This window comes from Harpia harpyja, chromosome 3 (assembly GCF_026419915.1).
Source record: "Harpia harpyja isolate bHarHar1 chromosome 3, bHarHar1 primary haplotype, whole genome shotgun sequence".
NCBI lineage: Eukaryota > Metazoa > Chordata > Aves > Accipitriformes > Accipitridae > Harpia > Harpia harpyja.
Genome location: NC_068942.1, coordinates 38,188,093 through 38,216,070, shown reverse-complemented (window position 1 = coordinate 38,216,070; position 27,978 = coordinate 38,188,093). Strand labels below are relative to the sequence as shown.

General features: G+C 39.5%; 1 long non-coding RNA gene across 1 annotated transcript; it reads left to right on the top strand.

Annotated features, from left to right (window-relative positions):
• The first annotated feature begins 309 nt into the window (after positions 1–309).
• Positions 310–27,683, top strand: LOC128140221 (uncharacterized). The gene is made up of 4 exons (XR_008234650.1): positions 310–399; positions 20,283–20,470; positions 23,624–23,733; positions 27,124–27,683. It is a non-coding gene; the product is annotated as an uncharacterized LOC128140221 (long non-coding RNA).
• Positions 27,684–27,978: the final 295 nt, after the last annotated feature.

Here is a 27,978-nt window from a genome sequence, read left to right as displayed (position 1 = left end):
AAATGGAAACAGCAGTGGGAGACAGCTTTTAAATATATTACAAAGTAAAATAACTATAATGCACTCTTCATTTATTTTTCATCACCTTCCTTGTATGTGTGAATAGTCACACTGAGGCACAACTATGTTTAATCCTTGTTTAAGTCAGCTTCTGTCAACATAAGCTGCAGAGCAAAGCCGAGACAGTAAAACCTCACCCAGGAGTGGAAGAGATTGTAGCATGAATTCCATCAACTCCCCGCCTTTCAGGGCACAAAACCAAGCCCAGTGCGGCAGTGCCTGGGACGTGACCAGGGCCAGGGCTGTGGCGACCAGGGCCAGGGCTGTGGCGACCAAGGAGGGCATTCTTCAGCGGGCTTTTGGTTCATAAGACGATGTCCTCTCCCGGCAGAAAGTCAGGTAACAAAGCAACCTCTCACTCTTGTGACGGCAAAACCCTGTGGATGACCAAGGGCACTGTTGACAGAAGGAAGTGTGACTCATATTTCAGCTTCAGGAAACTGGAATACCAACAGAATGACTCTGGAGTTGTATTACTGCTTTTCCTACCACAGCAAAGACTCAAAGTGTCAGGAACTGTCAGTCCATCTACGTCTTAGTAACGTTTTCATCTTCAAACACTGGTAAATGTAATAGGGTGTTATGAACTGGAAGTCAGTTAATTCTTGACCCAAATAAGTAAATGATAATTTATGTTGGTATGGAAGCAGTATAATATATTCTCAATCTGATGTACAGTTATTGTGAGATATATAAAGAATAATTGACCGTCTTTAATTTGTGGCTTTGTTCTTCATGTTCTCCTATGTGAAATAGCATGGAAAACAATTACCTGCTGAATGAGAAATTAGCAAAAAGAAAATGACATAGGTTTGTGAGAGATGTTTGAATTGATGGTCTAATGCTGCTGCATTTATACAGAGCCTCTCACAAATGCTGACCGATGTCATTAAGTTACAACATAGTGGAACATTATACAATGCTATTTTAAATGTTGTAAAGCCCCAGCCTAGCAGTACAGTAGCTGAGAATAAAACCTCAGGACATCCAGGACATCCAGTCATTTTTTTCTACAGACTTCCTGTAGAAAAGATCCCTTCAGCTCTGTTTGTGACTCTCTTTCTAGTTTCCTCTTCTCATAGTGAGGATAATGTTTTCCCTAGCTGGTGAAAATGCTACTTAGTGTATTAACATAGTTTTGAGGACACAGAACGGTGACTGTTATTATGCTAATATTACTTTGCATCATCTTACTCTTTTATTTTTCAGATAGGTGAGTTTGTCTATTGCAAGACTCTCCCAAAATGCTTAAAGGCAAGAATGCCTCTATGCCCTTATGCAATTTCACCATTGTTTCTGTAAAGGTCATTACATTAAATAGAAGCTGCATTTATGAAGGCAAAAGAACCTGCCTAAAAATGATAAAAGAGCAGCCACACACACAGCCTTTGGTAACTCTGTCATCCAGCAAATGAGTTTCTTGACCTGTTGGGATTACTTCAGTATATTTTCGCCTTGGAGTGAGGCTTGGTTTAAACCATAAACTAGTTTTGTCAGCATAGTTACTCAAAATGTAGAAAAATTCAGAGAGACATATCCCAGTCACAGAAGCAGGGCTACTGAAAACCTTAATAGTGATACGCTTCTCTGTAAGGGACAAGGATGTCAGTTCTACTCAGCTGCTGCTAAGGCTGCTGAGGTTGTGATTGTCTTCCCTGAAAATAGCCCAAGGCTTAAAACCACTGGGCTCCCCTGCTCCTTGTTCATACGGCTCTCCAGGTAGTCCAGGAGTCTGCAGGACTGGGTATCTCTGGTCTGCCCTGTGAGACTGCTGTGAAACCTAGGACCCTGACCCATGGCTTCAGGCTTTTCAAGCTATGTCAAGCTCTGGCACAGCTTGCTGCTTCCATACCTGTGAATCTGGGAGCGCTGAGGCCACTCGAAGACCTCCAGGAGTCCGGACATGGATTGGTGCACATCTGTAGAGCCTAAAATGTTTCCAAGCAACTATTCAGGGATCAATGAATGATAATTCTTCCATTTAAATGTTGTTTTGTAAAGAAAATTCTGCCCTACTCAAGGGCCAGTCAGTCAGACTGCCAGTGTTAGGAGCCTGAGTTGTCCCATGCTGGAGACAGTGCCTAGAGCTCAGATATGTCTGGAGCTTGTTTGCTTTCCTGACATCCCACACTGACCAGGTATTAAGGAGCAGGAAGATGGACACACGTAGGCAGGAGTAGGTCTCCTGAATCTCATCTTGTCTGCCACATGGCCTGACATTTAGACTCTTGTTTACTATTTGGTCAGCCTGTGTGCACTTTTTAGAGAAGATATGAAGACTGCATCTCTATTCCAGCTGCAAGGGATACCAAATTTGGAAATCTTCTTCCAAAGAGAACACTAATATTGTCAGTCTTCTGGAATTCCAGTATATTGTTTACCACCTCAGAAGTGTAACTACTTCATGCCTCAGTTTACCTCCCGTGCAGGTCTTCTGCCTCTGAGATGGGTGCTAATGGGAGCATGGAGGCATACTTCAAATGGCACAGAGCAGACCTGCTACAGAACCAAGGGCTGGGAGCTTCACAATCTTCAGAGAAGTGTCTGTATGTAGTAGACATTCCCCAGTACCTGGATTTGAACCTGGCATGAGACAAGAGCTGCTACTGATCATTTACCTTTAAGAGGCGAAAATGCTGTTGAGCTTCTAGTTACATGCCTAACTTCTAAGTTTGGAACAGCGGATTTCAGTACAACTAGAAGGCTGAATGGGGATTTCTCCACTGCCATCCAGGATGTGACACCTCACATAAGGATCTGTGAAGTAAAATACCAGAGAAGTCTATAGAAGTATGGAATTGGCCAGAAAGTGTAATTAAAATAGCTTGGCAGAAAAAAGTTTCAAAAGAACATTCTTTATGAACTTACAAATTTCAGTAAACACTCCTCAGGAAAATTGAATAAAATGAAAACAACTTTTGAATAAGTTCCTTTCAGAATTTCGACATTTCACTTAGCATAGGATCTTTTTACTTTAATACTTTTGTCGTTTCCTAGACTTTAACTACTAGTGAACATTTTATGTTACTACCGCCATGTGCCATGATCTGGTAAAAGGGCTGTATTTATTTCAAAAATAATGAATTGAGGTTGCTACTTCATAATGGTTGAAATATTTTATCTGCTTTCTAGATCAGAGTATCTTCTGTTTACATCATAATGAAAGTAGCAATAAAAATAGACAGCACTTTGATCTAGAAAAAGTACTTGTTCCAACGAGTAAGAACTTACAGTTCTTACAGATTTTTAAAATGAAGGAGTATCTGTGCTTCTTCAGGAAACTTTTCCTGACTTCCTTTAGAATTAAACTGTTAAATAAATATAATATTTTTCTAGCACAGCATAACGTCAATGAGACAAAGGTTAAGAAGAATTTTGCACCAGTACAAATGCTGCTTTTGCAGCTCATCTCAGCATTTCTGCAGGAGGCAGAGAGCAGGGAGATGAAACGCCAGTATCTTTTCCTGATCAGATGCATGTGACCAAAGCCCAGGAGTCTTGTGCTTTGACAACCTGCCTGCTGTTGTGAGAGCCCCAGTGTGCTACATGGCTGACTTGAACTGTACTGCCCGGCTTTCCTCAGCCCCATGGTGGGCTTGTGGAGGGGTGGGGGTCGTTTCTGTTTAGGAATGAGCACAACCCAGCTGACCCGTGCATTGGGTAAAAAAAGCTTTCTTCTAAGGCTGCTGCAGAGTGCAGCAGGCCAAGAGATGCTTGCCCTGTACTACTGGACTCTGAACGCAGCCTGCTGCAGTACTGGAGAGTGAGAGGGCTGAACTGGGTAGGAAGGAGAAAGGGAGGACAGATTCCTGAACTGTCCCAACCTGGGGTAAGACGCAAATATTACGGTTGTTTTGATGAAGGAGAAAGTCATTCTTGAAGCACCAGCTAGCTGAGATGCAAACCAAGCCTCTTGTACGATTCTGGGAAAGAGAATAATATCGCTAAGGAGAAACTTTTCTTTAAAGAGATTCATGGCTTCTGACAACGATGGCTATCAAAGAATGATTAGGGGAACTTGTGTGGAGCTGAATATGTGACCCAACTAAGCAGAAGAATCACAGAAAGTGCTGATAGAGAAGATATGTGCAAGATTAAAAGTAAACACTACTTTTTTTCTGAGCAATTTTTGCCAACTGCTGGGAGTGGCTCCCTATCTCTGCTGCAAAATATTTCAGTACATTCTCAACTGCTTCATTTTCTTCAGCAGGTTAGATTACTTGAGGGCATATATTTGTCTTGGTGTATGATTATGCAATGCATTTTCTAGTGGCTAGAAACCAGAAGTAGTATCAAGATCACATTTTGTAACCACAGAAAGAAGATGGCAAGGTTTATAGGTATATCTTTCACCTGCAGAATTATCTCATGCAGATCAACATAGAAGAACAATAATGACGAAATCTGGAGAGAAGCTTGTACCATTGCTGTCACAGGTCTGTGGTTACATGGAAGATCTCAGCCTCAGCAACCACCAACTGTCACCACCATCCTGTCCACCATTACACAATGCATCTTTTCTTTTGTTCAGACCAGCATAAGCAAGGTGCTTCTTGCAGAATTGTGTGTGCTATTTGTAGGTAAAGGACTTCTACAGTTTAATCTATTTATAGATAATACAGTTAATGTCATCTCGAAAACAAGGAGAAAAGCGATATAGACAGTAGCAGGTATGACACTAATATATTTAGCAATTGCGTTCTCTTCTAATGTGCTGTTTATTAAATGTCATGCTTGCACACAATTACTTTTTTTGCTACTGGCTTGTGCGGTCGTCTATTCCCTGTTTAATTTTGCAGACTTTCTTCAGGGAGCTTAACCCAGTTTATCCAAATGTCCATAGTCCTAGCCGTATTTAGTTGGGGTTTTTATATTGTTCCACCTCCATTTCCTGCACAGCTGTGCGTGCTTCTTGCAGATGAAAGATCTGTACAGTCCTGTCTATTTATTGATTACAAGATTCACACTGCTTGGGAACAGGAAGAAAAACAGCAGAGTCAGTGGCAGGTGGAACACTTTTGTCCAATTACAGTTGAAAAGTCTTTGTCATTAGTCCAGTTATACCCATTGCATCTCTCTTTCTCTTAGAGCATTCTGGACTGACCTGCCAGTACCGCTTCCTTGGAAAGTTACCCGATCCAAGGCTATGTACTGAACAAGATTGTCAAGACTGTATTGAGCATTGTGTGTTTCTCTGAGCTATCTAACTGCTGGTAAATACTGGTTTTTTCTATGTTAAATACCTGTCTTCTATAGGTATGAAATCCAGAGCTGCAGATTCATTACTAGAATTGACCGTGAGACCCACGAGAGAAAGCACAAGGGGTTATTTCAGCAAATGAGCTCTTTCAGATGGCCCTTTCTGAGCCAGGGACTGTACTCTTGGTCGTTACTTCTGTTTTGTCATAGAAGAGAAACTTGCTATAAAACCCTTGTCCCAAAGCTCATCTATATATAACACTATACACATAAATAATGTAGCGAAAATGTTTATATCTAGAAGAATGATTATATCTTATAGATACCTAAAATGTGAGAGAATAATGGTAGGCACTAGATGGTACTAGAAAAGATAAGCTTACAGTTACATAGTACTCACAGTTAAGGGTTGAATATTTTTTCCGTATTTTCCATTTTGTGCTTACATCCTAAAACCGGATAAAGAAACCCATTTTTTCTTGTAATAGAAATATTTCTTTCTAAACTACAACATGTGACATGATAAGATGAGATTTTAAACTTGGTCTATGTCAGAAAGATACTGAAAGAACAGTTAAGACAACAGCAAGGAGAGATTGTGTTGAAAGCAGCTAACTTCTTTCTGATAAGTAACAAGGAGAAGAGCTCCTGCCAGGTTGTCACTACAAGAAACAATCCCTATGATCTTAAATAGTTTTCAACATCTGTGTTTCAGTGGTGGCTGACAGAGAAGCAAATCTGGTTTTTATCATCCTCATGCAGGCTGCTGTAACGTCACTGTGGCTAACCTCTGATTGTGTCAAGGACAGGACATTCCAGTAACCTCAGGACAGAGAAACATGACAGAGAAAGCCGAGCAACAGGATACTATAAATAGGGAGAGGGAGGACAAGTAAGCTGAAGAAAGCTTTTGGAAGAAAAGTAACTCTTTTTCATTTTGTGTTGTCTTTTCATGATCAGAAAGTTTGGTTTTTAACAAAGCTGTGCCCAAACAAAGGAGGATTATTTTTCTCCTCCATGCTGTTTCCACCCATAGGCATTTTCTGACCTATGTATACATTAAAATTATTGGCCTTGCCTCTCAGAGTATAGAAGTCTGTTTCCCATTTACAGATGGTGAAATGGAAGTGCAGTAAATTGTAAGTTGACATTTTCAAAACTTCTCTTGAATTGAGGAACAAATATTCACTCACTAAACATCAGCGATGAATGTTTGCAGCTTATTGACTCCACTTGTAGTTGTGTCTGTTCTGCACTTTTGCTGATATGGCCCAGAGTTAGGCAGAGGGTCTTTTCGCCTTTAGATGAACTTCATTTCAGAAGACTCAAGTCATGGCAGAAAGATTTTATGTCCATTATCAAATCAGTGATACGTGTGGGAGGATGATGCACAAATTGCCAAGTGAAAAACCTTGTAACGATTCAACATGACTAGGAAATCTATGATCCTGCAAGTAGCAAATTTATGTGGCAAGCAAAGTTGGCCAAATCTTAGAAATACAGATACATTTTATTCAGACCGGGAAAGACACCGTTTTCTGATGTTTCCCATAAGCTGGAATTTCTGTTGAAAAGATAGTCTGCAAATACCAGCACGTGGGATTGCTGAAATGAAGTATGATCCCTGGCAGCTGCTGGCTGAAATTGGTATGGTGCTCATCGGGCTCAGTGCTGCCCACCTCCTGAACAGCAGCTGTGACTTTCACGATCGTGTTAATTTTGCTCAGTGTCTGCTCCCTTCCCAGGTCTGGATCGCCGGGATGGGTCTGCCCTCTGGCTTGCCCTGTGGTTTCAGAGTTTCTAGGCCCCTGAGCCAGCTGGCTCCCTTGCTTGCAGGGGCTGGATGCCTGGCGGTCCCCCGGAATCCCACCCCACGATTCATCAAAGATGCCGATGAATCTGCTCTGGTGAAGCCATGTTTTGTTGGAGAGTTCACAACCAGCTTTGACTGGTATGATGATTAATCGATACTCCCAGAGACCCTGATGCACAGACACATCATTATCTTTAGTTCCCTTGCTGTGTAATTACCAGACATAATTCAATATTTCTCTCATGAACAAAGCATTTACCAGTTATGCTCCACCTGCCCCTTTGGCAGCGACCACAACACAGAACAGTTGAGCCGGCCTGCCAGCCCCTTCCAGCCTTCCTCCTCAAGCCCTGGCACACAGTTGCAAGGCAGAAGTGATCTAATGCCCATTACTCAGTTTTCTTCACACAGTTCATCCTTATGTCAGCTTATCCTTTCCCCATATCCACGTCTCTGTCCTTGGCCGCCTGTGCCCGCTGCCTTCTGTCCCTTTAGTCAGGTGGCACTACTGTATTTCCCACTGCTGCATATGCTCACTTTTCTTCTCATCTCATTATCTCCTCCTTCAGTTTACTGAGCTCTCTCCTGCCTTCAAACCTCTTTTTCCGTATTGCCTGTCACTGGGGAGCCACAGCTTCCTCTTCCCCTTCCTTCTTCAGAACCTGCCAGCCACAGGCTTTTCACATCCTATCCCTTCCTCTCCTGCTTTTTCAATAAATCGCTCTCTTCTGCCTTCCTCCCAGTTCTCTTTCTATTAAATGCTGTCTCAATATATCTTACCTCCTCTTTCACCGTTTGTCCTGAAGCCATGACAAAGTCGGCTTTCTCTTTGTCTTGCCTCATTCATCTCCTTTCCACTCAATAACCACAGCTCTTCTTCCTCTGGGATTTGTTCCACCCAATTTGTCTTGTTTCTTAAGGCTTATTTGATTCAGCTATGTGTATGTTTATGCGAGCATCTAAATCTAATGACCCATTTTTGAACTCATTGGTAAGCTGAAACCTCAGCGATAACAGAGTGAAGGTCTTAAAAATATCAGCTTCCTGCAGTTTTCATGAAAACTGGGGACTGTGTGAAGAAGAAGGGTCTGCACTTGCCTTTACTGCTAGAAAGGCTGCAGCATGTGCTCCCTCCAGTGAATGCACAATTATTAATTATTATTAACACTCAACACCTGGAAAAACTTTGGTCAGAGTTCACATTTTGCTGGACAACAGAAAATGAAATCACAAGACACAAAGTTGTAAGAAGCCAGACATCAAAAATTCTGTTGCTCACAGAACTGCTCATTTTTCACTCTTTCACGTGACCTAATACTCAGCATTTCATTATTTAACTTTGAGGACTGCCTTTCTTTTTTATTTCAAATTTACTTTTATCTTGGTTGACTTCCTTAATCAAACTGTCTCCTACAAATTTTTAGTCACTCACGTTTCTGGTTTGACCTCCATTTGTGAACCCATTCTTTCTGCATCTTGACTTCATCTTCAAGGTATCACTCTTCATGTCTCCAAATTCTCCTTTATACAATGTCTTCTCCCTTAATGTTTCTTCATTTTCTCTTGTTTTCTGTCTGAGCTCTTCTTATGAATGTTAGTTCTTTAGTTTTGTAGCTGCTGGTGACTGCCGTTGTCCCTGAGCACTCTCCTTATAATCTGGCCCTCTGTAATAGAGAAAATTGCCTTTTATATGCAGAACTGAAAAAAAAAAGAAAAAAAAAAGACTTGATTTTTCTAGACGGGAAGGGAAGAATATAGTATCTTCCTGAAACTTCATTAAATTAATTCATAGCCACAGTGAAAATTCAGCTGCCCTTTTATCAGCCTTGATAAATTTTCATATAAACGTTCACATTTCTGTCACATACACAAGAAATCTTTCTCTTGTTACAGGTTGAGATGCAAATTTATTTCTGAGCCATATAAAGTTATTCTGCACTAGAGTTCATGGAATGAAAAGGCTGTATGGCTTACAAGTCACACAAATCTTATTTTGCATATTTTATTCTCAATGACCTTTCATTAGTAGCTAATATTTAAAAAAATTAGTGGGCAATGATGTTGGGACCTTCTGAGCAGAAGAATATCAACACCTGGCATGGAAATACTTCTAGTAAAAGATAACAAGAACAGAAATGAAAAAAAAAAAAAAAGCAGGATAAATTGTTCTTTCACCCTAGACTTTCAGTGAAATTGTTTCAGAAATACCAACAATGAATTAAAGTCAGCGTTTCAGAAGCAAGATCCTAAATCACATACTCGCAGAGAGAATTTCTTACGTCCTTAAATAAAAATATAACTGATGCAAGAAATCAAGGATAGAAGTCTTTTATAATTGAGTGACAGATAATAAGAGGCAGCAGAGAAGAAAAGTGCTCTCTAGCAGGCCTGATTATGAGGGATGCTCCTCATTTTCAATCCAGGAGCATATAGAGCGATTTCTCCAGCAGAGTTTTCAATCACTGTATTTCATAAATCCCAGAGACCACACACAACTGCCTGCATAGGAGTAAAATTAAGATCCTGTACTAAGTGAGAATTTGATTTTGCCCTGAGCAATTTCTGCGGAAAATTTTGTTAGTAATTTTCAGCCTATGAAGGTATAGCACTACAAAAGACAGCTTCATTTCCACAGCCAGTAACAGCTCCTGAGTGACAGTAGGTACAGCTCCCAGTTTCAGTCCTAAACCGAGCAAAAAGAAATGAAGCAAATAGGAGTAGGGAAGTTGCAGCTTACTTGTGTACTTTCAGAACAGATCATATCACACTCTCACACTAACATGAGATAAATGGGCACATCATACTTGATGGGCAATAACCTCAGTTCTGACCAATAGGTGGAGAGTTCTGAAATACTATTTTTGTTACTTGGATTTCAGTCTTTATGTCGTGCCTAGGCTAGAACAAGAAAGCTCCTCAAAAAATGTTATTTAATGTATGTGCCAAAAGCTATTGTGCAGATAGCAGTTTATGCTTTAAATTTGTAATAGCTGGCTGCCTTGTAGTGTACTACTGTTCATGTAATTGCCATCAAACTTTAGTGTTTTGGTCGAATAGTTACTTGCTGTTAAGTCGCAATCTGCTTCTTATGCGTTGCTTGTAGGGAACTATGAAATTATCAGTCTATGATAAAATAGCTTATGGAAGTGGATTGCAGTGGAGGCTAATAGTAATGGTTATATAATTGCAGTGAAGTCTAGAGAGCTTCATCAGGTCACTATTTTTCTAGAGACTGTACAGACGAGTAGTTAAAAAGTGCCTACTTCAGTTACAAGAAACATTAACTATATGAAACATGCAGGAGAAAGGAAAAGCAATTATGGGTACATTTAAACATAGTTTAAAAAAAAAAAAAAGTCTACCTATTTTGTCAATGAGAATCTTCCAAATACGAACATTTCAAATGAAATCCACCAGACATTGCAGACAGCCTGAATCAGCTACTGGGAGAGGTGTAAATTGCTTCATATCATCTCAATAGCATTGATTTTGTAGCTCCGTTATCACAGTGTTCATTCTTTCATCCAGACCACTTTAGCGAAAACACTTTAGAAGCACACTTGCCCTATTACCTTAAATTCTTAGGTCCCCAAAACCTTCCTTGCCCCTGGATTAAATGCCAAACCTTCCCTCACTTGATTTATTTTGCTTTTCTTCAGTTGTCTGTTTGCTGTTGCTTCCAATTTGCTAACATTTCTTTTTAAATATGTGGGATTGTATTCAGTAAAAGGTCTCCAGGAAATCAAGTGAAATGTGACCACTTAGGTGGAATATTTTCCCCCAGATCTTCAGTAGCAGAAAATAAAAGCAGTGTAAAACTCTGCCATTATCTCATTAAAATCTGTTTCTGCTTTCAGCTTATAACCTCACTAAATTAGCATTAGAGGAACAGACCTTTATGTTAAATTCATTGCAGAGTTGTGCCAGCAGGACTAGTTGCATTTTAGTGGTCCCTCATTGCCTGTTTGCACAAAATTGTAGCAAAACCCTGAACAGTAAATTAAAATGGAACACAACCTTTTTATATTGAACTTAGAGTAGTTGAAAGCTTAAGCTTCTGTAGAACTCTATTATTATTGCATAAAGCATGTTTTCCAGATTTAAAATTCTGAATGATTGATTAATTAAAAACACTTGCAGTAATTAACATGCATGCTAGAGGAAACCAGAAATTATTTATACAAAATTGCTTATGGTTTGTTTTAGTGTACATACAAGAAAACTTGATATACTCACTCTCTTCCAGGACTTCCGACTCCACAAAATAACGCTGTCTGGGTGCCTGATTTTAAATTATTCCCTGCAATAGGTTTTTCTCTTACAGGTAGCTCTGTCACTTCAAGTTCTGCCTTGCGTGTATTTCATCTCTCCTCTTTGTGACCCAGCAGTTTGTGACCCTGTTCTCCTCTTGCTTACTACTACCTTTGGCAGTGAGCCCTTCTTTGTCTTCTTCACACATGTTAATGTATTAATATAATATAATACATTAAGACACTGTAGGAAAGATAATGTCTGTCAAATAACTATTGCTACAAACTATAGTGTAACCCAGGTTGTTGAAAGATGTTGCCAAATGTGCCAATGGCACTTAACAGTATTTAAGCCACAGTATTTTGCCCTCATCTCTTTGCATGCCATGTACTTCTTTCACAACAAGGGTTCTCTGGGCCATAATCCTTCAAAGGGCCATAATAAGATGAAGTGTCTACACGTAATTGAGGACTACAAATTGTGAAAAGGATATGTAAAAAAATCAGTTTTATAGCACTGCATCCCTGTCAGCTCCTGTTTTACCTGACAGTCCAAGCAAGAACAAAGGTTACCCAAGCTCATTTAAACAGTAAAGATACAGTGCTGGTTTATACAGAGTCTTTTAACAAAATCTGCTCTGTAAAACTGATTTTATTTGACCACTAACCTGCAAATGGACACTGACTGGAAGGTAAAATGACTGAAATGGCTTTAATTTTTTTATAATTATAAATAAGATTATGGTCCATATCAGCTTGTACCAGAAGAAGGGCAAATATTTTAACTCACAGTTTGGTTTGTTCTTGCTTGTGTCTGGACTGTTCAGGAACATGCGATTGTATGGGGACCAGGCAGACCACTGAAAATGTTTCAGTATCATCACAACCTCTCTTTGTGTCATCTCCATTTTGAGCTGATCAGCTGATTTTGATGATACCTGCAAGACACACCGTAGAGTCTGTGGGATATCTGTTTATTCAGAGTGCATTTGTGTCCGAGCACACATGCTGAATGGAGACTGTCCATCTCATAAAACTGGCAGAAGGCAGATCCTGAGTCTGCAGCTCCCCTGAAAACTCACCCAGAGTTGCAGAGGCAAGTTCACCCACAAAGACTAACTTCGTGGATCTGGCCTTGCTTCCTAGTCCTAGTGATGTAAATTCAGTGTGGTGCTGCTGCTAGATGATCTTGTTATTCTTCTCCCCAGATTACCGACCAAGGAACCACTGTGTTTGTGCATGGATATGCTACTTGTGGAAGAATGGTCTATGGAAGACAAGCTCAATGACTTACAATTAATAGTTGCATATGTATTTCAAAGAAAAATGCTTCTTCTTTATATGCAGAATTTCCTCTTAAGATTACTTCTGCCCAATGCCTCATATAGGCAACTACAATCTTTTCTGTGCGTGAAGATGGAAAGACTTTATGTGACTAAAGATGATTTTTAGGCAATAGAGATAAGGTTTTCAGCAGTTGGAAAGGAGAGATCATGATGTGTCTCACAGTGTCTGTCATTTATTTATAACTTTGGAAAAGTCTAAGTTGTCAGGTATAAGATACTGAGACATTAGTTTTTTCCTGCATGTGGAAATAGACCATAATAGTTATTGCAAGCTGGCTAGCATGCTTTGAATTTATCTCCTTCTTTATTGTGCACTGATTACTCCTCGTGGACAAGCCCATTAGTCTCTGTTAGTGTGTTTATGGTTTCCCCGGAACATTCTGCACTGGGACTTGTGATGATGAAGCCACCTCACTTTACAAGTGAAGCAACTTGAAAAATCAGTCCCAGTGCTTTTAAAAATAACAACCCAACCCCAAACTTTCCTAGAATAATTATTTATCCCTCCCCACTCTTTTCTCCTAGCAGCACGTGAAGATGATTTTACACCACACCACCATCTAAGTTTTTGTCAATGTTTGCATAATTGCATAACTCAGTCATGAATAACATAACTAAGACAAACTCAAGGTGATGACACCTTTTAATGCTGAACTGTTATGTATTCTGTGTATCATATAAAGTATGATTAACTCTTCTGGGTTATGTAGAAATCAGTTAGCCAGGCTGTAAAGGTGTGAGACAACTAGGCTAGGTATTTGCTGGTATTTCAAATTGGCAGTCGAAGGTAATTTATTTGATTAAAAAACTAGCATTTCCAAGTTTTGCAATGCTGTGATTGTGAGGGGTGATTTAGCAACAAATTGAAAAATGGGTTTATTTTGTAGTGTGTTGCTCTAGAATAGGCAGGGAGAGGTGGTTAAGCTTAATATTACATGGAGTGGAGGAGGTAAGACTTAATTTACTCTGAAATGCAATCCTGATGTTTTTCTTTCACCTAAGAACCTGTATTGGGTGTACTGGGTCAGACGAAAGGCCCAGCTAGCCCAGTGCTCCCTGTCCAGCGCTGGCCATACAGAGATGCCAAGGCAAGCAGGAACGATCCTTCCCCCGAACACATTCCTGTCCTCCAACTGTTTTCAGCTCTGGCACTCCTTGGGCTGGATGTGGTTTTGAGGTGTTTAGTAACCCTTAGAAGACTTCTCCTTGAGCTCACATGAGCTTTATTATCTTCAGTGTCTTTGTGGCAAAAAGTTGCACATGTCCCACCACCTGTCATGTGAAGAACCACCTTTCTTCTTTGCTTTGAACCAGGCTGCTGCCAGCTTCTTTCTCAGACCTAAGAGTCCTAGCTAACTTAAATCACTCTCTGAATGGAAATCTTTCCTTACACCTTTCAACATTACTGCTAAATTAGACCCTTTTGCCCTTTGTCCTGGGTTTGGCTGGGATGGAGTTAATTTTCACAGGAAGCTGGGAGAGGGCACAGCCAGGACAGCTGACTTGAACTAGCCAAGGGGATATTCCATACCATGCTCAGTATATAACTGGGGAGCTGGCTGGGGGGGTTGGGGAATCCCAGCTTGGGAATGGGCTGAGCATTGGGTTCTGGGTGGTGAGAAATTGCCTTGTGCATCACTCACTTTACATATCCTTTTATTAGTATTATTGTTACTGTTGGTTCTTATCTCCTTCTGTTGTCCCAGTAAGCTGTCCTTATCTCAGCCCATGAGGTTCTCCTTTTTTTTTTTTTTTTTCCCCTCACCCTTTTCCCATCCAATTCTCCTCCCCATCCCAGTGGGGCAGGGCCGGGGGAAGGAGGGAGTGAGTGGCTGCGTGGTGGTTTATAGCCAGTTGGGCTGAAACCACAACACCCTTTGATAATAGAAATTATTTAGTAGCTTTTTAAACACTTAACCCCACAACTTCTATTGCATGGAAACATTTAATTTCTGTATATTCCTGTATACTCCTGTATACCTCTCTGTCAGATTCCGAACTGGTACAAATCTGTTAGGCTGCTGATCTCAAAGAAGCTTTATCTGTTTAGACCAACTGAAGCTGTGATCCAGGATTTGTCTTTCCATTTATTGCCGGTGATATAAATTTAATAGGTGTTCAAAGATTTTTACAACCTTTGTAGCCTATCTCAAAAATAATCAATGATTTAAATGTTCAGAATGTTTAAATGCTCTCTACAGAATTAAATGGTAAAGAGAAGTTTGTAAAACAAAGCAGAGCTGTTTTTTCCTTTTTGAATTTAGTCCTACTTCCCAGTTGAATTTGGTCCGATACTACTGCTTTGGTGAGAATTGGGATTATGAAACCATATATGCCCTAGAAGTGCCTTATATAGCTTATTCAGTGGATAGTATAGAACACTGAATATTTCAGTAGTGAATACTTCAATGCGAGTATGGCTAGGGTGGACAAGTAGCCTCTATAAATGAAAAGTCCTTTAAATTGTGCACATTTAGGAGGAACAGTCAGTAGCATTCAAAGTAAATGTGAACTTTTATGAACTGAAACAAAGAAAGATTGTAAAATAAGCAAAGTGAAGCTAACTAAATGCTTTACACAAGAAGTCTGTGGAAGAAACAGGAAAAGGTGAAGGCACAGCCTGCCTTTTTAACTACACTGTTAAAAATCAACATGCAAATTGTTTATGCAGGAGTCAAAACTAAACCAGGCAAACTACCTCAGAGCTGGGCAGCATTCCACTCATGCAAGACTTGTTACATCATGCCTTAAAACTGCCAGCAGAGCTTCAGGGTATATTAGCATTGCAGTCAATGTTGCAATAAGCCAAGCATCAGCTAATGAACCAACACATGGAGCACGTAGCTGGGCTTACTTTGCTTTGTAGGGTTGGTCACACTCTTATTGCATGCATTCAGTACATAAATATTAACTCTGATCTATATGTGTGCACTTTTTCAATAGTTTGATGAGTCATCTGAAGCAATCATGCAATAAAAAGTTTGTTTACAAATTCCGATCAAGATAGCATTTAACAGGAAGCAAGTCACATAGCTGACTTTTATGTTCAAACCTGCCACATGACAAACTATATTTCACATTTAAGATATTAAACAACTCTATTATTCCTGGTTGCCTCTTGAGTCAAATTTTGTGCCTTTATGAGAGTGGATTTTACCTTCTTTTTGGCCTGGTAAACTTTGGGCAGAAGGTGGCAGCCTGAAGATTTTGCTGACATACTGTAGTTTCCTCTCCTTCAGAGATCCAGTTTCAACCAGCTGATTTTGTTAAATAAATGAAATTAAAGGTTGATCAGGGATATAGACTCTCATACTTCACTAATTAAATGCCTTTAATTCCTGAAAATTGAATGGAGACACTTGCTGTGGGAAGCAGGTTGTTTCGTAACTGCTAGTTGCAGAACCTTCTTAGGCTTTTCTATAAAGTATCTGGTGTACAATTCCTGTGCTCCTTAGAAATATGAAATATATTTCTGTGTTGCAGAAGCAGAACATGTATGTTTCTTTATAATAGCTCTATTAGTGTCAGCTTACAGGAAACCGTAGAGCCTTCAGCACTGTTTTCAGCAGACACAAGGAATGCCGAGAGGCTACAGCAAGTGACAGCACAGGCAGAGCACTACATGCTGGATGACACACTTCCAGAATAGTTGCACTTCTTCTGCGCTTTTTCATAGTGCCAGCTTTGGACATTGATGCCTATGCTGCAGTCCACTAGTTACTTAAACAATCGGCTGATTTATCAAATAATATTGCTTTCTACCAGTTTCCCTCAATTCTGCATGGGCACAGGGTTCTAAACTATTTGTCATTCACACCACTCAGTGTGGATTCTGGGCCATATCTTCCTCTTGATGTCAAGGAATAGGACCAATTCTTTATGAAAGTACTGCCAATAGCATAACAGTAAGCTGGGTAGCCTCCTGCAATGAACTGCCTTCTGTGCTACCTGATCTTTTAATTTATGAAACCTTACTTTAATGGCGTATGGCGTGCCAGGCAAAAACGGCTGCATGGAGCTCAGCGCCATTCACACTTATATGAACACTGGGATTATACTTACATTACTGTGCATCCACCTTGCTGCCATTTTCCTTAAGAAAGCTGGTAGCCAGGGAGTTTTCCTTTGGTGTGCACACAGCAGCATTTTGGGAAGTGTAGCCTTGTATTCTCTTTCCACTTCTAAACCAACTGAGTAGTACCTGAGGTCTATTATGCAACAACATCTGTGTAACAGCTAATATTTTCAACTGTTCTCCCTGCAGGATCCCAGAGCATTTTCCAAAATAATATACAAGTGTCATTTACTGAGCACTGTATGAGGCTTATTAAATAAGTAACATTTGAATGTTACAGCTGAGTAAATATTCCACCCATTCAATAAAACCTAGTCACAGCCTACATAGGGTGGGTCTCAGTAAGAGTTGAAGAGAGTTGGCATTACTAGAGAATATAAAATCTACTGAAATGAAATTTGAATCAATAGGTCTGCTAACAGCCAGAAAGAGCCCCCAGGAACAGGGTGTGTGATGAAATCTTATGATAAAAAAAGCAACTCACCTGTGTTCACTGAAGGTTTGAACTTTAAAACAAAAAACTTCAATGCATTTAACCCCCCCCCCCCAAGATACCAATGAAAGAACAAGTTTGTCATGCCAACAGAGAAATAAAACTTTGCAATAACTTCTGACAAAAATCCAGTGTCCAATATTATTTAAAAAGAAACTATAGCAACAGTACTTGTTACATCCCATTGCTGTCCTCTGAGAGCCACCATCTACCTAATGATCTCAGAGCTCTTTTGCTAATGTTGGCTCACTGCCTTTAAGATAGTTCATATCTTGCCATTCTGCAGATGAGAGTGGGAAAGGTAATGATGAACAGACTAATAAGGCTGATTAAATTTCACACAACAAATTGACAGCAGAGGTGATTGATAGGAGAAAAATCTTCAGTCCAGTTCATCTACTGTAGCTGTATTCATCTACATTTGTAAGGTATAGCTAACACTGTGTTTATCCTGCCAGGGTAATATACACAAAATGTGTCAGGTTTTGTGCTGCTGCCCTGCCAGAGGTATGGGTTAATCTGGCCCAGCTACACTTCCATAGCATAGCATTGTGCACTTGTTCTTCAGAGTAATGAAGTTGAATTTTACCATTTACTTTGCACAAAATTTCAACAGTAGTCAAAAAATTAATTTAAATCTGGACAGAATAAGTTGGAGAAGAGTGGATTGGAAAAAAGTATCAAGACAGAGAATCCAGATCAGTTTTACAGTGATAGTGGAGCTGATAGGCACTGCAGCTGAAGGGAGCAGTTGGTGTTACTGAAAGACAGATTGCGTGATTATCCCACAAAACTAGCAAAAGCCACTTCACATGTTTATCTTTCAGCTACTTCACATATTTCTCTTACCTGTGGGAAGGAGACTACCTACACTTAGAGTAACAAAATAGCATCGTGGTTTCTCTCCGCTAGCCACCAATAATCATTTCTGGCAATAGTAATTATTTGGTTCATCTCAGTGGACATTTTGAAACATTTAAAACTATTACAGTAGAGATTTAAAATGTTCTTTTACATGTGCATGTTCTGATTAAGAATTTTAGAAAGTTGCCTGTTTGTGGCAACAGCCCTACCATTTCAAGAGGTGAACTGGTCAAAGGTTTTGTATACATTTTTATAGCTGTATTTATGTTGAGAGAGTGAGGTATGGCTGATTGCCACACAGAACTCAGAGAAAGTCATTGGCAGATGAGACATGACCTGCGTCATTTGTTTAGGTGGGAACAGAAGCTGCTTCGCTCTTCCTGGTCGTGCAGAATATAACGTCAGTCCAATGGGCATATGCATTTCTTTCCAAGAGGTGCTGTTGGTCACCTTCTAGGACTCTGCCTCTAGAAAATACTCCTTAGCTGCTTATGCCTCCAAATCTTGTTCTGGTTTTGACGGATTGTTATGTTTGCACTATGTAGAAACACAGGTATATGTACTTCATAACAATACAATTTATCATTTAATTCTCTAATTGCATTATTATTTTATCTGTGTAAAGTTTTGTGTTACACAACTGTGAAAGAGAGAATAAAAAAGTAAAGCTTATAATAATTATTACAGGTTTGAAGCCATCCTGGGTAGTGACTATCCTTTATGGAGTGGCTATAGAGGAACGCTGGAATGATTAAAACCTGCTATATAAATCCTGCTGCTCCAAGATCTGTGTTGCCATTAACATGCTTTTGACTTCTCAGTGGTTAAGCTGTACCTACGTGTGTCAGTTTCCACCAGTTCCCTCTCATGGCACTCCTATTTCTGTTTATCACATATGAACTTGGCTGCAGGATCAAGAGGAAGTAGAAACATCAAAAGGAAATAATAATTTGTTTTAAAATATGTTTGGAAAAGATTATGTAAACTTTTCATCCTTGATGTCTCCAATGACAGAGGAGCTAAGCTGTCTTCAACCCTTCCCTGGAGGCAACTCTTAGAGTTCAAACAAATAGCAAGTCTCATTTGAACATGATGTAAATATATACCATCTAGACTGTGTAAGTTTGGTTTGCTGCACTAACCATGATAGAGGATACTGTAAAATATGTTGCCACCTATCAGCAGTTCTGTGGCCATCCTGCAAAGGCAAATTCAGTTAGGTGGAATTGGTAAAGAATTTTGGTTTACATTTGCTAATATAAAACTAGATAGAGTATATATGTGTTTCTAGTTCAGGCTATCTACTACTTGCAGTGTACAAGGGAAGAGAAGAGCACAAAAAAAGGTCCACCCATTTTGAGTCCTTGTGAGGCAGGAATCCTCACATACTGCATGTTTTTGGGCATAACTATCAAATTAATAAAGCACTTCTCCCTAGATTCCCTGTACAAATGAAAATTTTGCACTACCATTTTTGATAAAATGAATTTTAATCTCATACGTGCACCAGCTTCATATCCAAATTTTACTTCAGAATTGAAAAAAGCTTGCATACAGTAGATAGCTTATTATTAGTAAAAATAGAACACTACTACAGTAGTCAAACATAGATTTGCTTAGAAAGCAAAAATGAGTCTTTTAGCCCTCTTTCAGCAATGGTCAAATCAGTAACTGCCTTTGGTGGTAGCCAGGTTCTAAACTGGACAGTGCTCTACTGCTTTTCATGTTGCTAAAAGGCATTGTAGCAAGTTAGCTTAATCTGGTATAACTGGCAGAAGAGAAAGCCACTTTAAACAATGGTTGAATACTTTATCTAAGAACTATCAGATTTTCGAAAATAGTAACTGTACATTACCAATGTTGAAAAAAAATCTGGTTGATTGTCAGAGATGCTATGAGGTCATCACTTGAATATTAATTCAAGTAAAGGTGAAAGGTTAGTGATGAAAGTCAGTTTCAATCCATATTACGCAACATAACATTTTTCAAAATTACTAGAGAAGTCTGAATAGTTTGGCTTTTCTAACTATATTGGATCTTATTTTCCTTCTTTAAGGTCAGAAGTAATTGATTATCATCAGAACCCAGAGAAAATGAAGAAAGGAGATAGCCAGTTCCGAAACCTGGTAAGAGTGCCGCGTCTCCCAGCGTTGCTGACAAAAGCTTTGTTTCTCCCCACTAGCTGACAGTTTCCTGGTTACAGTGGGATGCCAAGGGAGCTGCCACCAAGTGAGAATGCTGGATGTTAGAAGCAAAACCTTGAACAACCTTGGCATTTGGCGGAGAACCAATACAGACGGGCATGCCAGAGTTGCGTGCTCATAACAGCCCTTCGCTCCCAATAGCCCTTCATTCCCGGAAAAGAGCCTGGTATGTTTTGAACCAGCTGGAGTTTTTTTTTCCAGGGATCACGGAGTTTAATAAGCAAGAAAAAAAGTCCTGAGTACAGCTATCACTGTAGCAAGACCTATTTCCAGAGCTGCAAGTAGATGTTTTACCTCAATTGTAGGAGAAGGGCTTGTTCTAGTTCCTGCTGGTGGAAGTGAAGGTTGTATTTCTTTTCTGGTAGATACTTTATGACTGTGGGGAGGTTATTTTATTTTATGAGATACAAAGTCATGCTTTATACTTGTTTGTTAGCCACAGTCAGTCTTTGCTTTGTGCCGATGCTACCGGAAACAGGAATGAAATTCAACTGAAGGCGTTGCATATAACTTTAAAATTTCCAGGTAGGATACAGTATCTGGTTTATCTGGCACTTGCTAGGAGGTAGATCCTTTTTCTTAATGTACTTGCTAATGGAAGGAAAAACTGGTCATTCAAGTTACATGTGGGACGTGTGATTTGAGAATGGGCTGATAAGTAAATGGTACTGATAAATTGATTTTGCTTGCTTATTAGCTGTTTTTCCATTGGTGCCAAATACTGGTAGACACAATAACAATGATATGCCCTTGGGACACTTAAGAACTATTTCAACTGTAGCTAAATTCACAGAAATTAGTCAAAAGCAAAATAAAATAATTAAGCTTAATGAAAGCTTAATTGAATAAAATGTGTTTGCCTTGTCTGGTTTTGGTTTACAGAAGTATTTATGTCCAGAACTGAGCAGAGTTTCATGTGACGTGCTGGGCTGGTGCTACAGACTGTCTTTCTCTGGCAGATCTTTTACTAGCTGATCATCCTTTGAAAGTGTGTGCGTAAACCATTTGCAAAGACAATGCTGAGAAAGAGGACAGCTGGGGCCATTATCTGAAAAAGCGATAGTATTCTCGCTATAAGCCACAGATAAAGTGTTCCACATTTCTATTTCAGGCTGTAAACCAGACCAGGCTGTTCTTGAGTGTAAGTTTACCTTCACAGGAAATCCATTGTTTGGAAAGCTAATGGAGCCACCACACCCCTGTGCGCACACAGATGGGGCTCTCCAATAAGTTCTTGTTCTCCAACAGACACAAATACCTAGAAATTATCTGATAATGCTACTGTTAAAGTTCTGATATTGAAAATCCTACACAAAATGATAAATTTATTTACATGAATTTATTGGGGTAGGGAACTTGATCTGAGCGAGGAAGCAGATTAGCAAGTAGGAATTATAATGTCCAGTCCAATGCAAAGATAAATCATCAATCTGGAATAAATAACTGGAAGTTAGCAAGAATCCCAAATCCAGGGGCCAAGTTCTTCTTAAAGGAGAAGAGTGACCAGTAGGTCTATTTATTTGCTTGTGGGTGTACACAAACCAAAAACTACTCTAAAGAAATGTTGTTGCACAGTCAAGCATTCAATAATAATCACCACTTTCCCCTTCCCTCTTGTGGTAGAAACAGGAGCTGAATAAAGCTAGAAAAGTCTCACGTAAAAATGTGTTGATGATGAACAAGCACATCTCCTACATAGAGGGGAATAGTGTCCAGAAGAGAGAATTAATACAGCTTTAATTTACTCTGCAAATAATGTAGATGCCAGAACTCTTTTGAGTGTCATGCATTCAGTTATTGTAAAAGAAATCTGAGCGAGGAAACCTTGAAATATTGTAGCAATTAACATCTTAGTAATACCACATTAACATATTTAGATGTTTGTAATCACTACTCAGCTCTAGAAATGCTGCCTCTCTTAGTCTTTTACAGTGGAAAAATGATGAGTTTGTCTGTCTGTAAGGATGTGTTAGCTTTTCCAGGAGTAAGAGATGCATGGAGACAATCTGAAACATGAGAGAGAAGACTTCCTTCTTTTAGTCTCTGTATACACCTAGACCAGAGTTTCAGATTAGGTCCTACTGAAATAGTAGATCATATGCAATACATTTAGCATCTTTGGGAAATTTGGTTGGAAAACATAGTTGCAAAACTCAATTTGTTTATATGACAGTTCTGTGGGTATGAAAAATCTGATTTTTAAAGTCATGTACTCCCCTTGCTCCTTATACAAATAGCCTGGCTAAATACAAGTAGGTTTTTAGAGGAAAAGCTAAAGGCACATTCTCATCACCAGCATAATCCTGACAAATTAGAAACTCTTACTCCAAAACTTAAGGCACTCGAACGAAAAGGGATGGAGCTTTGTAAATGCTGGTCCAAGTGGCTGACAGTTTATGAAATCAAGTATTTCTGCTATAAGCAACTGAAATGGGATCTTAAAGTGGGAAGTGCTGGGCCAACTTCAGGTGGCAGTGTCCACAGCGCAGCTAGCCCAGCTTGTAATGCAAGTTGCATTGTTGGATTTTAATCTTGAACAGCTTTTACTGTGCATAGTTTTGGATGATCCAAAGCACGCTTTTTGGATAATTTGTATTTTACTTACTTATCTGCAGGGACAAAAGATTGTCTTTACAAAGCTGTACTACTTGTGGCTCAATTTTAAAAAGTATACATGGAGAAGATCCTTTTGTCTTTGCATTTACAGTACTGTCTTTCCAATATTACAAAGGCATCGTCTCTGTTCTGCTGACATGCATAGATTGCTGCTGTGATAGTGAAGCTGTCCCTGCTTCATTCACCCAGAAGAGATACCACTGTGCAGCGATGTTTTCCACATAACCACAGGCATCTCTGATGTTTATTGAACATCCACAACATGATTTTTCTGATTCCGTGACCTGCCCAGCTCATTTTAATAGTGTTTGCACTTCGCTCCTTTTGACCGTTAAGTCTTTGCTTGCTATAAAACCAGTGTGTGGAAAGAAACAAAACGGCATGCCACATCAAACCCCGTCAGAATTCAAAGTCAAGAGTTGTAAAAGTGGAAGTGTCAAGAAAGAATGAGTTTACACTGATTTATATAAACACTTTATTCAAATGCTTTGGATACAGATAAACAGTCCTTGTGCAATATTTGTTATGGTTTCACCTGCTTTAAGCTGGAAACTGAAAGTGTTTTGATAAATGGGACAGAAAAGTTTGTTGACTTGCTCTGCAGCTGCAAGTACTTCTGTATGTTATGCTGAAGCGCTATCTTACATCTTGTAAAAGCAATATGTCTCAGTAATTCAAAATATTTTTTTTTTTTTTTCCACAGAGGAGGTACCATTACCTTATGCTGCACTTACAGTGACTGGCTGTACCTGCTGGCGCTTCCTGGAAAATGAAAAATACGCGTTTTGGTGATATTCTTTAATGGACACAGATGTAAGTCTTAGGTAAAATGTTTTAAAAAGTTTCTTATAGCATCACTAACTCGTGTTTTTTTCAATTATTTGAAACTCTGTTTTACCTGAAGCTGAGGCTTAACAAGTGCAAAATCAGATTTCAAACCAGTGGAAAAAGCAGGAAAAATTCTGAGGGCTAGAAAAGAAATATTTGATGGACCCTTTAAAACATTCTTTAGAATTTAAGAAATTTGGTTTTATATTAAATGATTGATAATATTAATAGGAATTAAAAAAAAAAAGTTGTATTTAACATTGGCAGTTTCTGTAATCTCCCTGCTGATTGTGGCTTGATTTCCTTTAAGCCTAGTGAGGTGTTTTCTTTAATTCTTATGTTCTGGTTGCATTTCTGCAGATAAAAGCATATAGCTTTCCTGACCGGTACAGTGTCTGGGTACTCATAACAAGCTGAATTCTAAATGGAGGATAAACGAACTGATATAGACGTCTATATTCTTTCCCAACTCATCCTCCTCCCCAATATATACAGTCTTTATTTAAAAGGGACAAAGGCGTAACACCCTCCCACGCCAGTCCCATTTTTTCAAATGTAATTTCTACATTCGTTTCTTAAATATACTGGATCTAAAGCTGTTCCTACCCATGCCTTATTCCTACTTTATATGAGAAAATAAAGCTTGGATAAATTATGCTAGAAACTATTATTCTTTGTAGCCAGCACAGAAGAAAATGCCTGTAACCCCCTCCTGTTCCGATCTTGGTTTTAGTGGTACTTGAGTTCTACTGTTTTATAGTGGTCTGCAGTAGATAATATAGAATAGCTGGTGTGAAGTAAGCCAGTTTGCACCCCCGAGCTGCATATGGAGGAATTCAGATGAGTGTGTGGTTTAACTCTGGTGTCACCTGTAGAACTGGACATCTTCGTAAGTGAAGTATTTGCAAGGTATAGTTACACTGCAATAAATAAAAAGTGTTCAGAAAACCCAAGGTGACCAAAACCCAAAATTGATGCTTAATAAAAATCCCCAAATCAATTCCATAAGTATTTTTTAAAATGCTTTCCAGCTCTGGTGATTCTTCCTTTCAAGCTTACTTCCACTACTATGATAGCTAAAAACTGAATTTGCTTCTAAATTTTTTGAGGGCGTCGTACAACTCAAAGGGATAAGGATTTAAGAAGTCAGGTATTTTTATAGGAGTTGGTGGTATCCTTTAAGGCTGCTTTATGACACTGGGGTTTGGAGCTAGTGAAGAACAGGAGACAGAAGTCTCCTTTTGCATAAAGAAACATTGCATAAAGAAAAAGTTCACAAAAGTAGAATTTTGTTTCCTGTGGGAGTTAAATGTAGACTCCAGTATGTTTTCAAGTATTTGAGGGGCAAAGTTAAAATATCTTACACTTCATTTTAACTCAAGTTGCTACTCAGAGTAACTTCTGAGACTGGTGGCAGGATGTCTCATCAAAGTGAAACTAGAGTTGCCCTGCTGAGATTCCACCTGCTATGTAAAAGTGCTACCCACCTTCTTGCCAAATGGAAAGAATTACCTGACTCCAGCAGATTTTGAGTCTGTATCAGTTAAAAGCAGTTCATTAGGGTTGTGAGATTAAGCACTAGAAAACGTACACTGGACAACTAGAACTAGAAGCCTCCACCTTAAAACTGCAGAATTGTTTAACATAATTTGTTTCCTAATCATAGGAGTGAAAAAGTGTTCCATGTTCTAGTGTAAATTTCCCTTCTCAAGCGTTTCATAGCATCCACAAAACAAGGCTCTGACCCTTTGTCACCTGAAAAAGGAGTTGTTGTTGGGAGTCACAAGTGAGGTTCTACACCTAATGAGCTTTTTGTGGTGAAAAAAAATTTAGCTACTGGCCTTTTAGTCTGGTTTGGGAAATGTACTTCTAAATGTACACACCTGCTGCATTTAGCATTTGTAAAAAGTTAGCGCTCTATAAGAGCACTTCCCTCAGTAGCTTTTCGTCTCTCTCACTAGGCATGTAATTTTCTTTCTCCCATTATGTCATGGCTTAGCACTGCTCAGGTCACCAATTCCTCAAAATAAAAATGAGGCTGGTAGCAGTAGCTGCTATAGCACGATTAGAACTAGAATACAAATAAAAATAACTCATAACTGTACAAGTTATGTGCAGATTGATCACATCTCATCCACTGGTTTCTCCAGTGGGTACTGGGTAAATCCTAGTACTATATCATTTTCTTTGATTTAAGATAATATGCCTATAGCACAGAATATCATGGACTTGAAAGCAAATAAACCAGCAGTAGTATCCTCATTGCATTAAGCAATCACTTGAAATGCATTTAATTTCACACCATAGTACAACTGAAATCACCACAAGCATATTAATGAAATAACCCATTTATTTTAGCCCTGATTTTTGTCTGGTTTTGTCAGAACTATTTGCATTGAAAGTACCCTAATATTTTGTGGGTTAGTAGCCAGAGTTATGTCTATAAAACCATATTTTCCCACTAAACAGGGAAGACCTATCAGAAGAAGCTCTTCAGTTTTCAGATGTCTCCCTGGGCAATTTTATTTTCTTTCAGAATCCTTGTTTAGGTGAGATTGTCCAAGCAAAGGCAGCATGCAGTTAAATGTGTCATTTGGAAAGCTGTGCTTTAGTTTCTGGATCATCTTGATGCAGCTTAGAATCATGGAATGGTTTGGGTTGGAAGGGACCTTTAAAGGTGATCTAGTCCAACGCCACTGCCAAGAGCAGGGACACCTTCAACTAGACCAGGTTGCTCAGAGCCCTGTCCAACCTGACCTTGAATGTTTCCAGGGACGGGGGCTTCCTTCCCTTACCTGCACTGCATGCGCTTTTGGCCTTTTTACATATGTTTAGACTTTACAAATGTTTTTGATTTGTGGCACTGTTTTTTGGTTTTGGGTTTTTTTTCTTCCCATGAAAGGATGGTAGGATAGCAAGTTTAAGGTTATTAATGATAGTTTAGTTTTTCTTACCTTTTTCTTATGCATGCCTTAGTGATAGTTCACTAGTGGATTTCTATCACAAATAGAAGACATCTCTAAGCTCTTCTGAAACAACTGTTTTGTTCTTTTACCTGTATAAACATTGTACCTAACACAATGGGTTTTGGAACCCAAATCCTTGACTAACTGTGTAGGCATGATCACAGTATAATTGTTAGTAGTTATAATAATAACAACTGTCACAGTAATAGGGGCTAGCAGCAGCAACTCAATACTTGACAGCCATTGGCAATCTGATTATAATTTCAATTTCTAAACTAATCTCTAGTGTTGTCAGTTAGGAATTAAAACCTTAGGGAAAACTGATATATTCATTATTTTTGCATTTCCAGATCTCTCTGGAAGGTTGCTATGGGCACAGAATATCATAATTCTTCTTTCTGTCCCCTAGACAATGCTTGCAGCAGCTGTGCCCCAAACTCCATGTTAGCAGGCAGCTGACCCATAACGTATGAAGTCAAAAGAGAAAAACCAAGAGACACTTCCATAGACCTTATAAGGACATTTGCAAACGTTTACTAGTTCTGGGAAGACAAAAAAAAAAAAAAAAAAGAAGAGGTGCTTGTGGAACAAGCTGGAGAAGACAAGTGCGAACAAATACATGACAGAGCACCGATATGCAGGAACAGCTCCTCTGAGACTGGGAGGGAGTGTAAGAAGGATGTGATAGTTACAAAAAAATCCATCGCTACCAGTTCTAGCTTTTACATAAATCATAGGATACTGAAGTGTACTCCTACGGTGATTCCCCCTCCACATGCTACCTTCCCTTCTCTGCCATTTCATCTCCCAAGAACACCGTAACATTCCCAGTGCACTGTACAAACTTTGCAAACATGTACAGCTTTCCTATGTGAAAGCTTAGGAAGTCACAGTTCCGTTAAAGGCCCTGAAATTCTGCATCTACCCGAGTTCACGTGTGTTTACGGGCGTTTTCGGGAAGCGTTTTGATAAGCCACAAAAGCAGAACAAGTCACACGTGCTGAAGCAGCAGCCAGACTCGTCAGGGGTGCTGGGACAGAGCAGGCCTCCCCCAAGTCCCAGCAGACACAGCGCACTTCTTTTACTCTCTTAAGACAAAATCTTGTGAGATTTCTGTCCTCTGTAGCGATCGTTATACTAAAAAAACCCCCAAACATCAAATCAACCACGCTAAGCTCATTCCTGGGGCGAGATGCAATAGCATCGCGGGCGGGGATCTGCCTGTTGCAGCCAGCAGACCCGGCGGGGGGGGGGGGGGGGGGGG